The sequence below is a fragment of the Alligator mississippiensis genome, chromosome 1, assembly GCF_030867095.1.
Source record: "Alligator mississippiensis isolate rAllMis1 chromosome 1, rAllMis1, whole genome shotgun sequence".
Taxonomy (NCBI): Eukaryota; Metazoa; Chordata; order Crocodylia; family Alligatoridae; genus Alligator; species Alligator mississippiensis.
This window is the reverse complement of record NC_081824.1, coordinates 449362016-449379282: the sequence shown is the minus strand read 5'-3', so window position 1 is coordinate 449379282 and position 17267 is coordinate 449362016. Positions and strand designations below refer to the sequence as shown.

General features: G+C 51.3%; 1 non-coding gene across 1 annotated transcript; it reads right to left on the bottom strand.

Moving 5' to 3' along the window:
* Positions 1-2309: 2309 nt before the first annotated feature.
* Positions 2310-2493, bottom strand: LOC132247895 (U2 spliceosomal RNA). The gene has a single exon (XR_009459297.1). It is a non-coding gene; the product is annotated as a U2 spliceosomal RNA (small nuclear RNA).
* Positions 2494-17267: the final 14774 nt, after the last annotated feature.

The following is a 17267-nucleotide window of genomic DNA, read 5'->3' as shown; positions in this document are numbered from 1 at the left end:
CATTGCCCGTTGATATCCTCCCTCACATTGCTATAGTTCAGCAGAAGTTCAGGTATTTACTTATGGAACAGAATATTGTATAAAGCCTAACCCCACCCAGTTTTCAGACAACTTACAAAATCTCTTCAGGCTAAGGCTACTCTTAAGCCTACTGTTGCCCATATCTCTGATGATAATATGTATCTCCAATACGTTGACAGAGCCGCTAAAGCAGAAAACCAAAGTGATTGTTGGGTGTACAGTCATTTTCCTCTCCACACCCAAGGAGAAATTCCCATGACTCCCATCCCCTTGGGCCCCATCGAGTCACTTTTAAACCCCTCTAATAACCAAGCTTGGGACCAAAGTCAACAAGAGTTCCTTTTAATAAAGCCTGTTGTTAAAAATTGGTGTTTCTATATAAACTGCTCAGTATCAGACTGCATTAATTTAGACACAAACATATATGTCACCACTATTTTACTAGTTCAAGTGGAGGAGACTGGCGTAATAACAACACAGCAACTCCTACCTATTGCAGCTCTTACAATGATTTCTACAACAACAACAATTTAACCAAGGGCACTAATCCTATCTGCACCCCCATCTCCTCTTTAAATAATACCTTGTGGTATTGTTTGTACACTGATACCTCCCGGGGACAATGCTTCTTCAATGGAACTGCAAATCCTTCCTTTAAATCAAAGGGTGAACGCGGGGTGCTAGGATTAGGAAATGGGGGCTGAATACCTCCTAAGTATTCAAACCTCGCTGCTTTAAAAGGACAATACTGGGTGTGTGGCTCCCACGCCTACCATAAAATCCCTGCCAAAGGAAAAGGTATCTGCTATCCGGCAATGCTAAAACCCTCTATGTCCTTCGCCACGCACCTTCCATGGGGCAGGTGGCGAAACAAGAGGGATTTGCAAGAAAGCCGTGATATAGTAGACAAATATCAAAAAACTCCGCTTACCAAAGGAGTATTAGTCGGGTGTTCTTTAGCAGATATACTCCCAGGAATAGACACTGCTTGTCTTGGAAGATTTACACCATGCCTGCAAGCTGTGATAAAAATCATGGCTCATAAATTCAGTAAAGATCACAAGGAACTCTTGAAGGCCATTGCTGCCTTGGCTGACACCAAGAAGAACTCTGACAAATGATAATTGAAAACCGTATAGCCCTTGATTTTCTCCTTGCTGCTCAAGGGGGAGCTTGTGCGGATATCGGACCAGAATGTTGAGTTTGGGTTAGCAGTTCTTTTACAATAGTACAAACCCACCTCAATGATACAGCTGTCCATATCCAAAAAGCTAAAGATATAGCTAAAATCCCCAAAGATACATCTCTTAGTTGGCTCACTAATTGGTTGCCTTCCCTTACGGGATGGCTTAGACCTTTTATATTAAGCTTAATCGGAATTGTTATAACTATAATCTGCCTGTTGTGCTGTTTTCAGTGTCTGTGCTGTCTAGGACAACAGTTTATGCAAAGACAAGTAAAAATATATGGTCAGTTTATACAAATATCCAGCATCAATCATCAAAACCTAACCCCACAAAAAGTTAAATACCTAAAAGTGTGTTCCAAAATTTCCTCTGGAAAATTAAAACAAAGGGAGGAATTGTAGTGCGCAGGTTTGTTATTACCCTGAAATAGAATAGTTTTCTGATAGCATACTGTTAGGCTTACAATAATTTGGATTATTAAGTATTAGCTTTACAGCTGAATACAAGGCATGACCTGTGGCCTAGCAATACAGCTGACCACAAGGCAGAATGATAGCTAGGCCTTTGCTTGTGTCAAGTAATCATTTTAACTGTATTAAGCATTTTCTGAGTTAAAAAGTGGATCTGTGTCTGTGTGCTGAAAAATCAGCTACAGCAAGAAGTAAAATAAGACAGGGAAACCATTGTTCTGGGTGCACTGGTTGTGTCCTTGAGAAGTATCTACTACTGTATAAGGTTTTGCTAACATATTATAATGTTACTGTTACTTAACTTATAGCTTTTAATAAGTTCTAGTTCAGCTTAATAGAAATATGCTGTTACAAAGATTTGTAAAGCACCACCCAAGTATTGCTTTGTTGTTAACCATGTAGTCTTGCCTTGTTGTAAGAAGTATAGAAGATCACCTCACCCTTGAGGGGGGGGCCATTTTGCCTTTTGCTGGCTTTATGGTCTTTGCTCAAGCAAATAAACAGCTGTCTTTCTTTATCCGCGTTGTCTGTCTATCAAATTACAGCTAGACAACCAACCTTAGGGAGGTTTCTCCCACCACATGCTGCTTTTGGAACCCAGAGAGGAGGAAGGCGGCGCTCCCCCAGAAGGGGAGCGGGCACCAGGCCCGGAGGCACTACAATACCGGGCCGATGCGTGGAGGGGCTGGAGCAAGCTCTGAGGCTCGCTCCCGGCACCAAAAACGTGTTTAATGCGTCAGTCCTCACATCGAGAACGTATCAGCGATTAAACTGATAAGAACAGATTTTTTTTTATTGACATAGTACCAAAATATTGAAATCTCAACTCAAACAACAAAAACTTTGATTATCCCGCTCCAAACGCAAATGTTTACATAAATTCCCATCATACCACATTACTTTCAAAACAACCAAAGGACAATTACATTTCTTTTCTCCAAACAGAAACCCAACTTGGAACAGACATCCAAAAAACCCCTTTTAACCCTTCAAATTAACCCTTCCCCATTCCCCCTTTTTTTACTCTACACCAAAATCCTAATGGCTATCCCTCCCTTCACTCAAAAAGCCTCCTCCACTCCATCCCCTCCCACTCCCCTTTCCCTCTACTACGATAAGATCCCAACTCTGCGTACAATAAATAAATACACTCCTGTGATGAAAAATAAAGCCCTTTTTGCACCCACAAACGCCTCGCTTTCCAAATTGTCACCTGTGCACAAAGTAATAACACCCTAACCTCCCACTCCCTCTTCCTACAACCCACTAACCCATACAGCGCCCCTTCAAAACTCACACAATCCCCCCACCCCATTGCCTCACAAAGCCTCTCCCCACCCTCCGCCGGACCCGTTGAGCAAAAGCAGATTCCCATAGCACGTGAACAGTCGTCTCCTCCCGTGTACACCCCTCCCACGGACACTCCGCCGACCTTATCAGACCCCACTATCGCTGTTCTGCCCTCACAGGGATCACCCTATGAACCACCTGCCATGTGAAATCCTCATGCTACCCCTTCCACCTTTTCCCAACTATCCCTTTCTGTACGCTCCCCACCTGCACCCCCGATAATTCCCCTATATCTGACATTGCATCCCACCCGCTTTGCATCCCTCAAACCCTCATACCCTACCCCTTCCAAACCCTTTGCCCTCAAAAAATTCCACCCTCTCGTGTACCACTTTGCTGGCTTTTCAGCCCACACCCCGTTCCACCGCCCCCCATACAAACCCAGCCTTCTCAAAAACCTCCCCACCCAGTATCTGCAAAACTCCCCTACTTTCCTCCCTTCCAACCCCGCCGCCCTCACCACCCCCTTCCAAAAATGTGCATAAACAAAAACTTCCAATTCCGGTACCCCCCACCCTCCCAGCTCCTCCCTCTTATACACCTCCCCCCTTGCCACCCTCTCTGTCCCCCCCCCCCCCCCGGAAAAATAAACAAACTTCCCTCTGTACCTGCCTCACCTGCAGCCAGGTGGGCGGGTACACCATCACCACAAATAAAACCATCAGTAACAAAAACTGCTTTATGACACTAACCTTCCCCCTAAACAACAACCTTCTTGTACCCCATATCCCTACCACCTTTTTCACCCTCCCACGCCCGTTCCCCTTTCCCCCCCACATCCATATAGACTCCCAACACCTTCACCCCCTCCCTCTCCACCTGCCACCCTTGCTCCTCCAAACCCCTCCATTCCCCTATTGCCAACAAAATGCTCTTCCCCTTATTTACCTGTAACCCCGCCGCCTCCCCATAGTCCCTAATTCCCTCTACCACCCTCCCCAAAGACCCCTCGTCCCTGACCACAAAAGCAATGTCATCCATATATACCATCACCTTAACTCCCTCTTCTCCCCCCCCCCCCCGGCACCAGAACCCCCCTCACCCTCCCATCCCTCTGCACCCGCTGCACCAAAGGCTCTATCCTGCATATAAATAAACCCGGAGAAAGGGGGCACCCCTGCCGCACCCCTCTCTCCACTCGAAACTCCCCCCCCAGAACCCCCCTCACCAAAATCCTGCTTCGTGCCCCTTCATACAATGCCCTCACCCACCCCACAAATTTCCCCGGGAACCCCATCAGCTCCAAAACCCCAAACAAAAACCAGTGCTCCAAACTGTCATACACCTTTTCAAAATCAACACTACCCACCACCACCTTCCATCCCCTCTTCCCCACATACTGCAGCATCTCTCTCATCACCCATTGAGTATCTACAATCCTTCTACCCTTCACCGCACATGTCTGGTCCCCCCCCCCCCACCCCCACCTTTCCCAACACCCTCCCCATCCGCATCGCCAACACCTTTGAGAATAACTTAGTCTACATTTAACAAAGTGACAGGCTTCCAATTTTGGAGCGCCTCCCTCATTTCCTTCTTGTGTAGCAACGCCACCACCCCCACCGCAAACCCCTCCCCCACTACCCCCATCTCCATTAGCTCGTGAAACACCTCCACCACATCCCTCCCACCACTTCCCAAAACCTTTCGTAAAATTCCACTGGTAGCCCATCCAAACCCGGTGTCTTTCCCCTTTTCATTCCCCCCCTCCCCCCCAACGCCTCCCTCACCTCCCCTCCCGTCATGTCCCTCTCCAGATCCCCTCCCTCCTCTTCCCCCACCCTCTCCTCCAATTCCCCCAACCACCTTCCCCTTGTCCCCCCATCCACCTCCTGTCTCTTATACAACCCCACATAAAAACCCGTCACCTCCCTCAACACCTCTTCCTGATTTTCCACCCGCACCCCCTCTCCCATGATCACCAGCCCCACTTCCTTTTTCCCCTTCCTTACCCTCTCAGAAAAATACTTCCCCCATTCCTCCCCCTCCCCCACCCACGGTACCCGTGGCAAAAACATTTTTTCCCTGCTCCCTCCCCCGAAACCACTCTTCCACCGCCTGCTTTGCCTCCCCCAACTCCCGCTTCACATCCCGCCCCCCTGCCGCCTCCCAAATCAACTTCTGCACCATCCCCTGCAGCCTCCTCAATTCCCTTCTTTTCTCCCACGCCTTCTGCTTCCCCACCTGCATAAACCACTTCTTAATTCTTTCCTTTGTAACCCTCCACCACTCCCACCTTGACTTAAACAAAACCTTTGTTGTCTGCCACTCACCATACTCCCTCCCAAACCTCCCATACACCCCCTCGTCCCCCAACACCCTTGTATTCAATTTCCACACTCCCTTCCCTCTCCCCCCCTCCCCTACCCACAAGTCCACCTTCACCACCTTGTGATCAGTAAAACCCACTTCTAAAACCTCCTTACCCTCCACCCTCACTCCTTCCGAGATCAAAACAAAATCGATTGTAGATACCCTCCCTCCCCCCGGATCGATCCTTGTTCCTACCTGCTCCCCCTTCCAAACGTCCACCAACCCCTCCTCCCGAATCCAATTCCCCAACCATCTCCCTGTACTATCCAATACCCCTCCACACACCCCCTTCCCTATCACTTTTCTATAAATACAATTGAAATCCCCAACAAAAATCCTTTCCCCCCCCACCCCACATATCCCCATCTTCTTAAAGAAATCCCTTCTCTCAGCCTTCACCACAGGTGCATACAAGTTGAAAATCCCCCCCCCCCTTTCCACCCTCATGTGCTGCAAACGACCTTCAATTAAAGTGTCCACCCCAATCACCCTCACCCATGCCTCATTCACCAAAATCCCCACCCCTGCTGCCTTATTTCCCCCACCCAACACAACCGACCCTTCTCCCACCTTTTCCCCAAGAAACCATAATTCCCCTCCCAACCAATCCCACATTCTTGCAAGCATATAATGTCCACTTTCAATGTTTTTAGGAACTCCCCCACCCTTCCCCACCTCTTTCTTGAAAATAAACTCTGCACATTTACGGAGGCAATTCGGAAACTCCCTTCCATTTCAATTCCTTTACAAAAAACCAACAAAACCACCCTACCCCTTCACCCTTCCTCCCCACTCCCGCTCTCCGAGGACTCCCCGGATGATTCAACGCCCTCCCTCCATATCCCAGTTGTCTCAACGAGACTTTCCACAGCTCCCGGACTCAAAACACCACTCCCCTCCTTCCCTTTCCTTTCCCCCTCTCTCCCTTTCATTTCCCTTGTCTTCTTGCTCCCTCCCTCCTCCACCCCCAGTTTCTTCTTCCACCCCTTCCCTTCCATCTCTTTTTTCTTTTTCTTCAAACCCCCCTGTTCCATCGTTTCCATCTCCTCCGCCCAGTCCTTCCCCTTCGTTTGTCCCGTCCCCAATTGCTCCACCATACCCCGCAGTTGTTTTAATACCATATCCCTTCTTCCCCCTTTCCCTCCCTTCTCTCCCCCCCCATCTCTCTTTCCTCCTCCAGCAAACCCCTTACCCCTTCCTCTATTCCCCCCTTGTCACACTCCTCCACAGGTGTTTCCTCCACCACCATTCCCTCGCCCCCCTCCTGCTGCCCCTCCTCCTCCACGTTCCCCTCCTCTCTTCTGTTCTCCTCCTGGTTCCCCCCTGCCGCACTTTATTCACATTAGAAAACGGGCACTGCTACTGTATGTGCCCCTCCCGCCCACAGCCCCTGCATACCAGCTTCTCTTTACAAAACTGGGCCCTGTGCCCCATTGCCCTGCAGCGAAAGCATATGGTCAATTGGCAAAAGGCTGCCAGGTGGCCCCCCTGCCCACACCTGCTACATAACTTCGGCTGGTCATGATACGTTAAATACCCTTTATAGGGCCCAATATGCACCATAGACTTCAAATGCCTCACTGCCCCTGGACTCCCCCCCCCCCCCCCCATGTAAGACCACCTTTGCCCTCCACGACCCCATCCAAATTACCCACCGGTCTCGCACTTTTTCAACATAAACCACTCTTTGGACCCTCCCTTCCAGCCAGAACCCCACCTCATCCTTCTCCAACATATCATTATACATTTTAATAAACAACACTCTCGCACATGCCTTCTGCCCCACCTCAAAGTGCAACCCCTCCAACTCCCTGTTGCACCGCCTCTCCATGAGCTTTCCAGAAAGCAGCGTAGTTCTTATCATCCGCAAAGGTCACATTCCATTGTCTATAGTTATCAAAAGCTACCACGCAGCTCACATCCCTGGGGTTCACTTTCAATGTTGAAAATAGAACCGCGGCCATAAAGTCCACCCGATTCAACGTTTTCAGTCCTTTGTGGCCCTCCTGGCCCAAAACCACCTTCAGCCTTCATTTTGTCCCCCTTCCTGCTCCTCCATCTTCTTTCTCCGCTCCCAACGCTGCCGCAGCTCCTGCTGCTTCCTTCCCCTCCTCAGAACGCTCCTGCCGTCCTCCCTCCACCACCGCTGGTCTTCCCTCTTCAGGGATCTTCCTCCCCCCTGCTCCCGCCTGGGCCTTCCCTCTCTGCTGTACCACCCTCCACCCTCCCTCCTTCGCTGAACGCTCACCTCGACCTCCAAACGCTCCTCCGATCTTCTGGTCACCGCTTCCGCTCTCCCACGGATCTCGATCTTCCCGTCCTTCTCTCCTTTCAGCTCCTTCCGCTGCCATTGTCGCCTCTGTCAAAATCGCCAACGCCACTGCCTTCATCTCCGCCACCGCTGCCTCCGTCCTCCCCAGCGCCCGGCCTCTCGAGGCCCGACCAGGCAGCGGCCGGACCTAGGCCTGTCCGCCAACCTGATCTGAGCCTTCAAGAGGCCGAGAAACAATAACCCGCCCAGCCCCAGAGGGGGAGTGGGCCCCCCAGGCCAGCGGCCCAGCAAGCAGGGCCGGGGGTGGCCCCGGCAGGGCAGTGGCAGTCAGTCCTGGGGCCTGGCAACTGAGCGACTGGCTGGTTCTGCTGTGGGAAAGCCACCGTGTGGGTGGGCAGGGGCTGGCAGGTGTGTGCCGCTCCTGACTCAACTCATAGATTTCATAGACATTAGGGCTGGAAGGGACCTCAGAAGATCATAGAGTCCATCCAGCCCCCTGCCCAAAGGGCAGGAAGTCAGCTGGGGTCATAGGAGCCCAACAAGATAAGCATCCAGTTTGCTCTTGAAGGTGTTCAAGGTAGGCGCTTGAACCACCTCCGCTGGCAGGCTGTTCCAGACAGACCTTGCCTTGGGGGCTTGGACAGGAAAGAAATTCTTCCTTATGTCCAGCCTGAAACGGTCTTGTAGTAGTTGATGACCATTTGACCTAGTCGTCATCCATCCCTTGGGGCGCTCTGGTGAACAAACGTTCCCCAGATACTGTTGATCAGGGGTGACCACCTTAGAGGTGGCCATCAGATTGACTCTGAGCGAGCCTGGGCTTTATCCAGGCTAAATAGCCCCAGGGCTCTCAGCCTGTCATCGTAGGGTCTGCTTCCCTGACCTCTGATAGCGCGGGCGTGGCTCTTCTCTGGACAGACTCTCTCCAGCTTCTCCACATCCTTTTTGAATTGCGGAGCCCAAAACTAGACGCAGTACTCCAGCTGAGGCCGAGTACAAGGGGAGAATGATGTCCCAGGATTTGCTTGAGAAGCATCTATGGATGCATGCCAGCGTTTTGGTCGCTTGACTAGCTGCAGCGTCGCACTGCAGGCTCGATGCGGACTCGACTCTTCGCTTCAGGTTGCCCGGGGCTCGGTCTACTGCAGCTTCTTTGGATGCGACTTGACTTCGAGTGACTTGCACCCGCCCGCCTCGACTCGGGCTTTCTTCAGTTCACCCTTGGCGGGCCTCCGTCTACTGCCTTCGTCACGCTCCACTCGACTCGGGCTTCCTTCCATTTGCCCCGGTCTCCGTCTACTGCTTTCATTTGCCTTGATTTGGACTTGCCCACACCCCCCCCCGCCCGCCACTCTGGCTTTACGACCAGATGAAGGCAGCGTCTGGTCATAAGTGGCCTTGCAGGCTGAGCCGGAGGGCGAGAGCCACAGAAAGGGGCTGCAAGGCCTGCCAGTAGCTAGCAGGGAAAGCCCCGGCCTCCCCCACCTACCCTCCGGGCACCGCTTCCGGGGCTGCGGCGGGCCCCTGCGGCCCCGGGCAGGGCCCTGGCCCCCCCAGCGGGAGTGGGGGGGCAGTGCTGCTGAGCAGGAGGGCATGCGCGTGGGGGCTCGCTCGCCCGCTCGCATGCTCACTCCCCTGCCAGTGTGTTGCCCGACCAGCGGCAGCCCTTTGCATAGGGTCTGCCCCCTGGGGTCGCGGTCCCGCCCCTGGTGCTGCTGCTGCTGCTTTTGGAACCCAGAGAGGAGGAGGAGGAGGAGGAAGGCGCTCGCCCGGAAGGGGAGCAGTCCTCACATCGAGGATATAGCAGCGATTAAACTGATAAGAACAGATTTTATTTTATTTTTCTTTTTTTAAGTAACAAAGTATCAAAACCATAAATCTTTCAACACAATCAAGAAAAACCACCAGCTTTCTCACATCAAATCTCAAAAGAGAACCATTCACCCCATAACATAAGAATCTTTCTCGAACAGCAAAGAAACACTTCTCCCCCCCTTACCTAAACCACTCAAACATTTCGACTCCGTCTCATTTATCAACACATAACACACATCATAACATAGTTTCTCTCAACCCTTCCCCTCCCTTCCTCCTATTCAAACAATTTCCTCCAATCAATACCTTCCCACTCCCCTTTACTCCTGTAGTACCCCAACTCTGCATGCACCAAATAAACACACTCCCGTGAAGTAAAACAAAGCCCCTTCTGAACCAATAAACACCTTGTCTTCCACATCGCCACCCGTGTACACAGTAATAACTCCCGAATTTCCCATTCCCTCACTTTACGCCTCACCAATCCACACACTGCCCCCTCATAACTCACACAATCCCCCCACCCTATCGCTTTACAAAACCCCACCACCCTCTGCCAAACCCTCTGTGCAAATGAACATTCCCACAATTCGTGAAACACCATTTCCTCCCCCGTGCATAGTTCCCTTGGACACTCCCCCGACCTTAGCAACCCCCCATTTCCGCTGCTCCGCCCTCACTGTTATCACCCTTCTCACCACCCGCCACACAAAATCCTCCTGCTCCCCCTTCTACCTCTTTCCCACTATCCCCTTCAAGACCCTCCCCACCTGTCCCCACAACAATTCCCCTATATCCGCCATCCCATCCCTCCCTCTAATTTCCCTCAACACCCGCTTTGCTTCCTTCAATCCCTCACAACCCAACCCCTCCAGCCCCTTTGCCCTCAAGAAACCCCACCCCCGCATATACCACCTGGCCGGTCTCTCGGCCCACAACCCCGTCCACCTCCCCCCATATAACCCCAACCTTCTCAAGTATCTCCTGTCCAATACCTACACATTGCCCCCACTCTCCTGCCCTCCAACCCCGCAGCTCTCACCACCCCTTTCCAAAAGTACACGTAAAAAAAACCCCTCTAATTCTGGCACTCCCCGCCCTCCCAAGTCTTCCCTCTTACATACCTCCGTCCTCGCCACCCTCACCGTCTTCCCAACCCCAAAAAAATAGACACAGTTCCCTTTGCACCCGCCTCACCTGCAACCAGGTGGGCGGGTACACCATCAGCATGAACAAAGTCGTTAGCAACAAAAAGTGCTTAATAGTCCCCACCTTCCTTCTAAATGACAGCTTCCTAGTCCCCCATATCCCTACCACTTTCCTCACCCTCCCTCGAACCTCCTCCCATGCCTGTTCCCCCTTTCCCCTCACATCCATATACACTCCCAGTACCTTCAATCCCTCCCTCTCCACCTCCTCCAACCCCCTCCACTCCCCCACCGCCAACAAACTACTCTTCCCCTTATTCACCCATGGCCCCGCCGCCACCTCATACTCCCTAATTCCCTCCACCACCCTCCTCAAAGACCCCTCATCCCAAACCATAAACGTCACATTATCCATGTATAACGTGACCCTCAACTCCCCGGCACCAAAATTCCCCTCACCCTCCCATCCCTTCTCACCCTTTGCGCCAACGGCTCTATGCCACACACAAACAGCCCCGGAGAGAGGGGGCACCCCTGGCGCACCCCTCTCTGCACCCTAAATTCCCCTTCCAAAAATCCCTTCACCAAAATTCTGGTCCTCGCCCCTCTATGCAGTGCTCTCACCCACGCCACGAACTTCCCCGGGAACCCCATCCGCCACAACACCTCAAACAAAAACCCGTGCTCCAAACTACCATAAGCTTTCTCTAAATCTACACTCCCCACCCTCCACCCCCTCTCTCCCACATACTCCAACATATCCCTCCACACCGACTGTGTCCCCACCATCCTCCTACCCTTAACCCCACATGTCTGGTCTTCCCCCACCACCTCCCCCAACACCTTCCCCATCCTCGTTGCCAACACCTTTGAAAATAACTTATAATCCACATTTAAAAGTGTAATTGGCCTCCAATTCAGGAGAGCCTCCCTGCTTCCCTTTTTATGCAATAGCACCCCCACCCCCACCGCAAGCCCCTCCCCCACTACCCCCCCGTCTCCATAATTTCCTGAAACACCTCCACCACATCCCCCCACCCCCACCACCTCCCAAAACTCTGTCTGCAAACCATCCAAACCCGGTGTCTTCTCCCTTTTCATCCCCGCCAAAACCTTCCTCACCTCCATCATATCCCTCTCCAAATCCACTCCCTCCCCCTCCCCTAACCTCCTTTCCAACTCCCCCAAGAACCTCTCCCTCGCCTCCCTGTCCACCTCCCGCTTCTAATACAACCTCCAATAGAAACACATTACCTCCTTCAACACTGCCCCTTGCTCCTCTATCTGCACTCCCTCCCCCATAACCCCCACCCCCACCTCCCTCCTCCCTTTTTCTTTACCTTCTCAGCAAAATATTTTCCCCATTCCTCCCCTTCCCCCACCCACGGTGCCCGTGCCAGAACCATCCTCTCCCTCTCCTTCCCCCGAAACCATTCTTCCACCGCCCGCTTCGCCTCCCCCAACTCCTGCTTCAATTCCCTTCCCCCCACCGCTTCCCAAATCAAATTCCATTCACCGCCCAGCCTGTGATCTGAGCCATGTTGTAGCCCATTGTGCTGTTTACACATATAGTAGAGCAAAGGATGATACACCCTGAGCCCAGTCAGATCTCACTGCATCGGGGCAGAGTGAGGCTCCAGGATCCAGAAGCTGGACTGCTATTGCTGGTCTACAAGCCAAAGCCGTGCTCAGCAACTGGAGCCACACAGTTACAGGTGCAGACTGTGGACTCTGCAATAGCTGGTATTAGGGATACTATGTGCTCATGCTAGTCTAGATCAGCATGCTCTATGCACCAAGCAGCCACAGCCTGGGGCAACAGAAGGAAGGCTCTTGGTCAAGGGTACCATAAACTGGTGAGGTGGAAAAAGAGGAAAAAAAGATAGTTGTTTCTTGGAAAGCATTAGTAGCAGTACCTTCTTATTTCATCTTTTGAGGAGAAGAGATTATCGTAAGCCTTACTTTTGCCAGACTTGGCTATTTCCAAATCCTATGCCACACTACAGACATGTGGCTGAAGCACGAGATGTCTAATAGACTGTCTCTATCAGACCACCAAGCAAGTATTACAGGTGTGACCATCAGTTGATGTACTCATTTCTTCCTTTCCTTTACTGGCCAATGAAGCCAGAGTAAATGGAGCAAAGGACCTACAAGACAACATGATCAAACAGATCATCCCAATGCAGATCATCAGTCCTTTGGCATGGAAAAGTTAGTAGCAGGAACTGATCTAACCAGATGCTCCTATTATAGCCAACCTAAGTCTACACATGCATCAGGCTCCTTGTAACAGTTCCCCCTGCCCCTTTAAAAAAGGAGGCTAAAACCCAAAACACCCCACTAGCAGCTATGCCAGCACATACCATAAGCCAAGGTCAAAAGGAAACATGACAGCGACAGGCAGCAGCAGCGTTCCATGATGGTATAGAAGAGACAGTTCTGGAAGGGAGGATTTTGCATCTTGCACAGGAAGGGGAAAACCCCACTTAACTGACACCTTTGCAATCCAAACAAGAACTGCTTTGGTTCAGTTGCAAAAAGTTCCAGAGAAACCAAGCAGTGTGAATAAGAAGGGGTCACAGCCTTTGTGATGGTACTGGAACAAGCCACCTCAAAACACAGGGCAGACTGAACGGAAAGTTGGAGAACTTCCCAGATTCTAAGTCAGCTGCTACCAGTGCGTGCTACCTCCCTCCCAAGCTCCCCCACTGGTTTAAGCGAGGGTCTCTATTGCACTCTTGTGGGTTGTTGGACACGTGCTGGAGCAAGCACATGTTCTCTTGCTTCTGGTATGTGACAATAGGACATCAGGCTGAAGATGCGTCACCTGCTGCTTTTCTCAACTGGGCAGTGATAGTTATGGGAACTGTGACTGTACCTTGAGTCTTTGTCCAAGCCTGCAAAAGAAGCCCTGATAGCAGAAGGGCTGTTGTCAGGCTGTGAAGAGATGAGGCAAGTCCCAAGGTTTGGGGAAAACAGGTGGCTGGCCCACTGCTGGGGAGAAGAGCAGTGCCATGGGACTCTGGTCCGCTGTTAAAGGCACCTGGGCTGGCTGTCCATCTTCCACTGCCTTAGTCGAGCAACAGCTGACAGGTCTTTGGTATATCTGCTCAAAGAGGCTTCAAACTTCCAGCAGGTTTCAGACTTCGCACATCTCTTTATCCAGGTCACCAGCTTGGAAAGCCTCTTTTGGGTCTCACACTTCAGAACTTCTGCTTGGTGTCGGGCCTGAAGCTATGGAGAGAGAGACACAAGGGTGTAAGTGGCATCAAGACAGTAGTTAAATGCTTACAAATGCAAAAGATGAAGGACCTATATGCCTATAAAGCTGAACGAGCCACAAGTTTTATTGCCCACAATTACTGCGATTCCCTTCACTGGTGATGGATAGAAGCTGTCAAGTCTGTTCTGTAACCAAAACCCAAAGCATCCCAACCAGGAGAACCATGAGCAAGCTTTGCATACCAGAACAAGACAGATGCAAAGTTGCCATGTTGATCTGAAGTCCCCCCAAACACAGGGTTTCTGACGTGGGCTCATCTAAGCACCACTATAGCTGTGCATGCATACTACCGTAAATACCACTATATTCTCTTCCGTCAACGAGCGTACACACATACAGTCATGCCCCTGCCCCCACCAAAGCAAAAAGAGAAACTAAGCATACTGCGTTTATAAGGAAGGCAATACGCGAGTGGACTGGGGTGGGGGCTGTTCCAGGACAGTCCTAACCTGCAATACCAAACAGCACCAAGCTGTGGCAAGTGTGATGCTGGTCTCAAGCTCCTGAACTAATCTGGGGAGCCCTTAGTGCAGTGATTCACCACCAGGATGTTATAGCATGACAGAGTGCCTTGAGATCCTCTCACAGCTGCCACAGGGGACCTCACAAGGTTGCACCATTAAGCACGCAAACATGCGTCTCAGGAGATAAAGCTACGGATTGCAAATAGGACAGCATCAAAAACATCCTGACCTCTTAGCATCTTCCCTACTTCTTTTCAAGTAGGGAAAAACAATGAAGCGGGCTCTCTTGCCAAGAGCATAAAATCAAAAGGAGAAGAAAGAGAGAGGCGAGACATTTACTGAGCTGACATTTACTGAGGGATGCCTCGTGTCTGACATGGCCAAGAGGCACTGCTGCCCCCGAGATGCTAGAGCTGCTACAATTATGAGGGCCCCAAGGTCTCAATATGATCCACACAAGCTCAGGAGGAGTGGAAGCCTGTTGGATCACCATCAAATCCTTCAACTCCACTGTATTCAAATATTGGCCTCTTCCTACACAGGGAGCCGGCAGGTTCACTTGGAGGTAGGGCTGATTCTATTGGCCGGGCTACAGAAGAGTTGCTCCATCCACGTGTCTGCCCCATTCTCCGAGATTGGGGACCAGGGATGAGAACGTGTTGGTTGAAGTTTTAGGCTGCATACAAACCCTATAAAATAAGCATGCAGGGCCAGCCACCTTCATAGGGTGTGGAGACAGTGAAAAGAAAAGGAATTCAAGGCAGGTATTTCAGGGCAGCTTATGTCGTACACTTGTGATTTGAAGAGAGCAGCTGGGTACTTGGTATCACTGGACTCCATGGGCAGTTATCTTGTCTGGTGCATTGCTCTATCAACACAGTGAATATTTTTCAACAGTCATAAAGGAAATAGAAGCCTTACTACTATGCTAGGGGTCTTGAGATATGTTATTCAGTTTGTCATCCTAGAAAAAAAAACAAAACAAAACAAAACAGGAAAAGACATCCAGACCCTGACTGCTCACTGCTTCTTCCAGTGGTGTGGAGCACATGATGCCCGTCAGGCAGAGATATACCTGCCCGAGCCCACAGCCTGGGTACAGACTGATCTGCTCCCAGCATTCACACTCATCCACCCCCCACCCCAACCCCCTGCAGGGCCCCGAAATGCATCTCCCTGCCCTTCCTATGCCGCCCCTGCCACCTCAAGAGCCCCTTGGCTTCCCTCTCCCACCCATCAGTCTCCTCACACCCCTCCAAGTCCTACCCAGCCTCCTCCCTACCCTCTCAATCCACAGTATCCTGCACAGATGCAACCCTTCATGTCCAGCCTGCCCGACTCCTCACTACCCAGCTCACTGGGCCCTTTCAGGCACCTCCACGTAGTCAAACTTCACTGCTACTCCTTGCATACCCTGCTCCCCCCTCGCCCACAATCCCTTTTCCATCTTCTCAGAATCCAGCTTCCCCCCCAAAACCCAGCTGCCCCCACACCTCCCCGCACCGGCTAGGCTCCAAACCCTACTTGCCATGCATTCTCCACAAGGCCCACTGCCCCCTAAGGCCCCTTGCTTACAACTGCTCCACTGCTCAGATGCTTAATGCCTCGCAGGTTTCTTCTCCTCAAAACCCTCCAAAACCATTTCCCCCACCACCCTTCACAGACGCCGACCATGAGGCATGTGGATACAAGGCACCAACTGCTTCACCTTGCCCCCCCACCCCCCTCTTGCACCATGCCATCTGGCCTCCACCCTCCACAGACCAAGACTAAGACACTGTCAGGGGAGAACTTGCTTCAGCTGCTGGCAGCATCCCGACCCCAGGAGACAGCCCTGCCCATCCACCTCTGCAGGGCTTTCTGCCACCCTGGTTGTGTCACTGCTTCAGGCTCCATCATGTGCTCCAGGACTAACCCAGGAAAGGGTCACTGCAGGAGCTCCCTTCACCTCACCTTGGCATCTCCCTCCACCTCCCCACTGCTGCACCACTACCCACTTCAGCCTGCTTCTAGCCCTGCCCCTCTCCCTAGACCCAACTGTTCCCATTCACCACCAGGTGCTGGCTCCTAGAGAGCTGCACACCCTTACTGAACATGCTGGGGGGAGCGAGAAACATTACCAGGAGTGGATGACAGACAAGGCAATTCCTAGAAGAGAAGCTACCACAAGTAGGTCAAGGTCAAGGGCCATTAACACCTGTGGAGAGGAGGGATTAGGAAGCATCAAGCAGCTACTCAGCCATTAAATTAATTAACCCCCACAGCTCCACCCGAGGTGGAAAAGCAGCTCTCCAGGCTGTTTAGGTTGTAGCTATGCTGTTCTAAGGACAGGCAGACAAGGTTCTTTGTATCAGATTTACCCATCCTTTATTAGACAAGCTAACAGTTGGAAAAAAATTCTTCTTTGCAAGCTTCAGGGTATAAACACCCTTAGTCAGGCTGAGGGAGCTCTCCCAGCTGGGTAATATGCACAATGGCATTCTCTTGCAGTAGTTCTGCACAGGCATCATCACTGCAACCTTTGAGAAGATTATTGATGAATTTTACCAATTACACAAGACCCGCCTGCCCTAGCTGCACTGCTTGACAGATAGCAAAGGGGGGGGGGGAGGGCGGAATAAGTTTCAGCACTGAAGACAGTAGACCTGACAACCTATCAGAGTAGCACATTGTTTACAAAGAGACCACTTCCTTAGCAGGTTGCCTGTACTGAAGGTGGGGTTATTGTGACGGGGAAGGAAAATCTTCAGTCCTGAGAAATGGCTAAATTGACAGCCACCAAATTGTATTTCTAGGAGTCTTGTTAATGAGGGGCTTATAGTAGCTAAACTATATAATACTTGCCTTCAGAACTTGCATTTACTTTATGAGTTGGCTCACTTCTCAGGACATATCCAGAACCCCAATCAGGCCCCTCTGCTCATGGTGATCATTCAAGTAG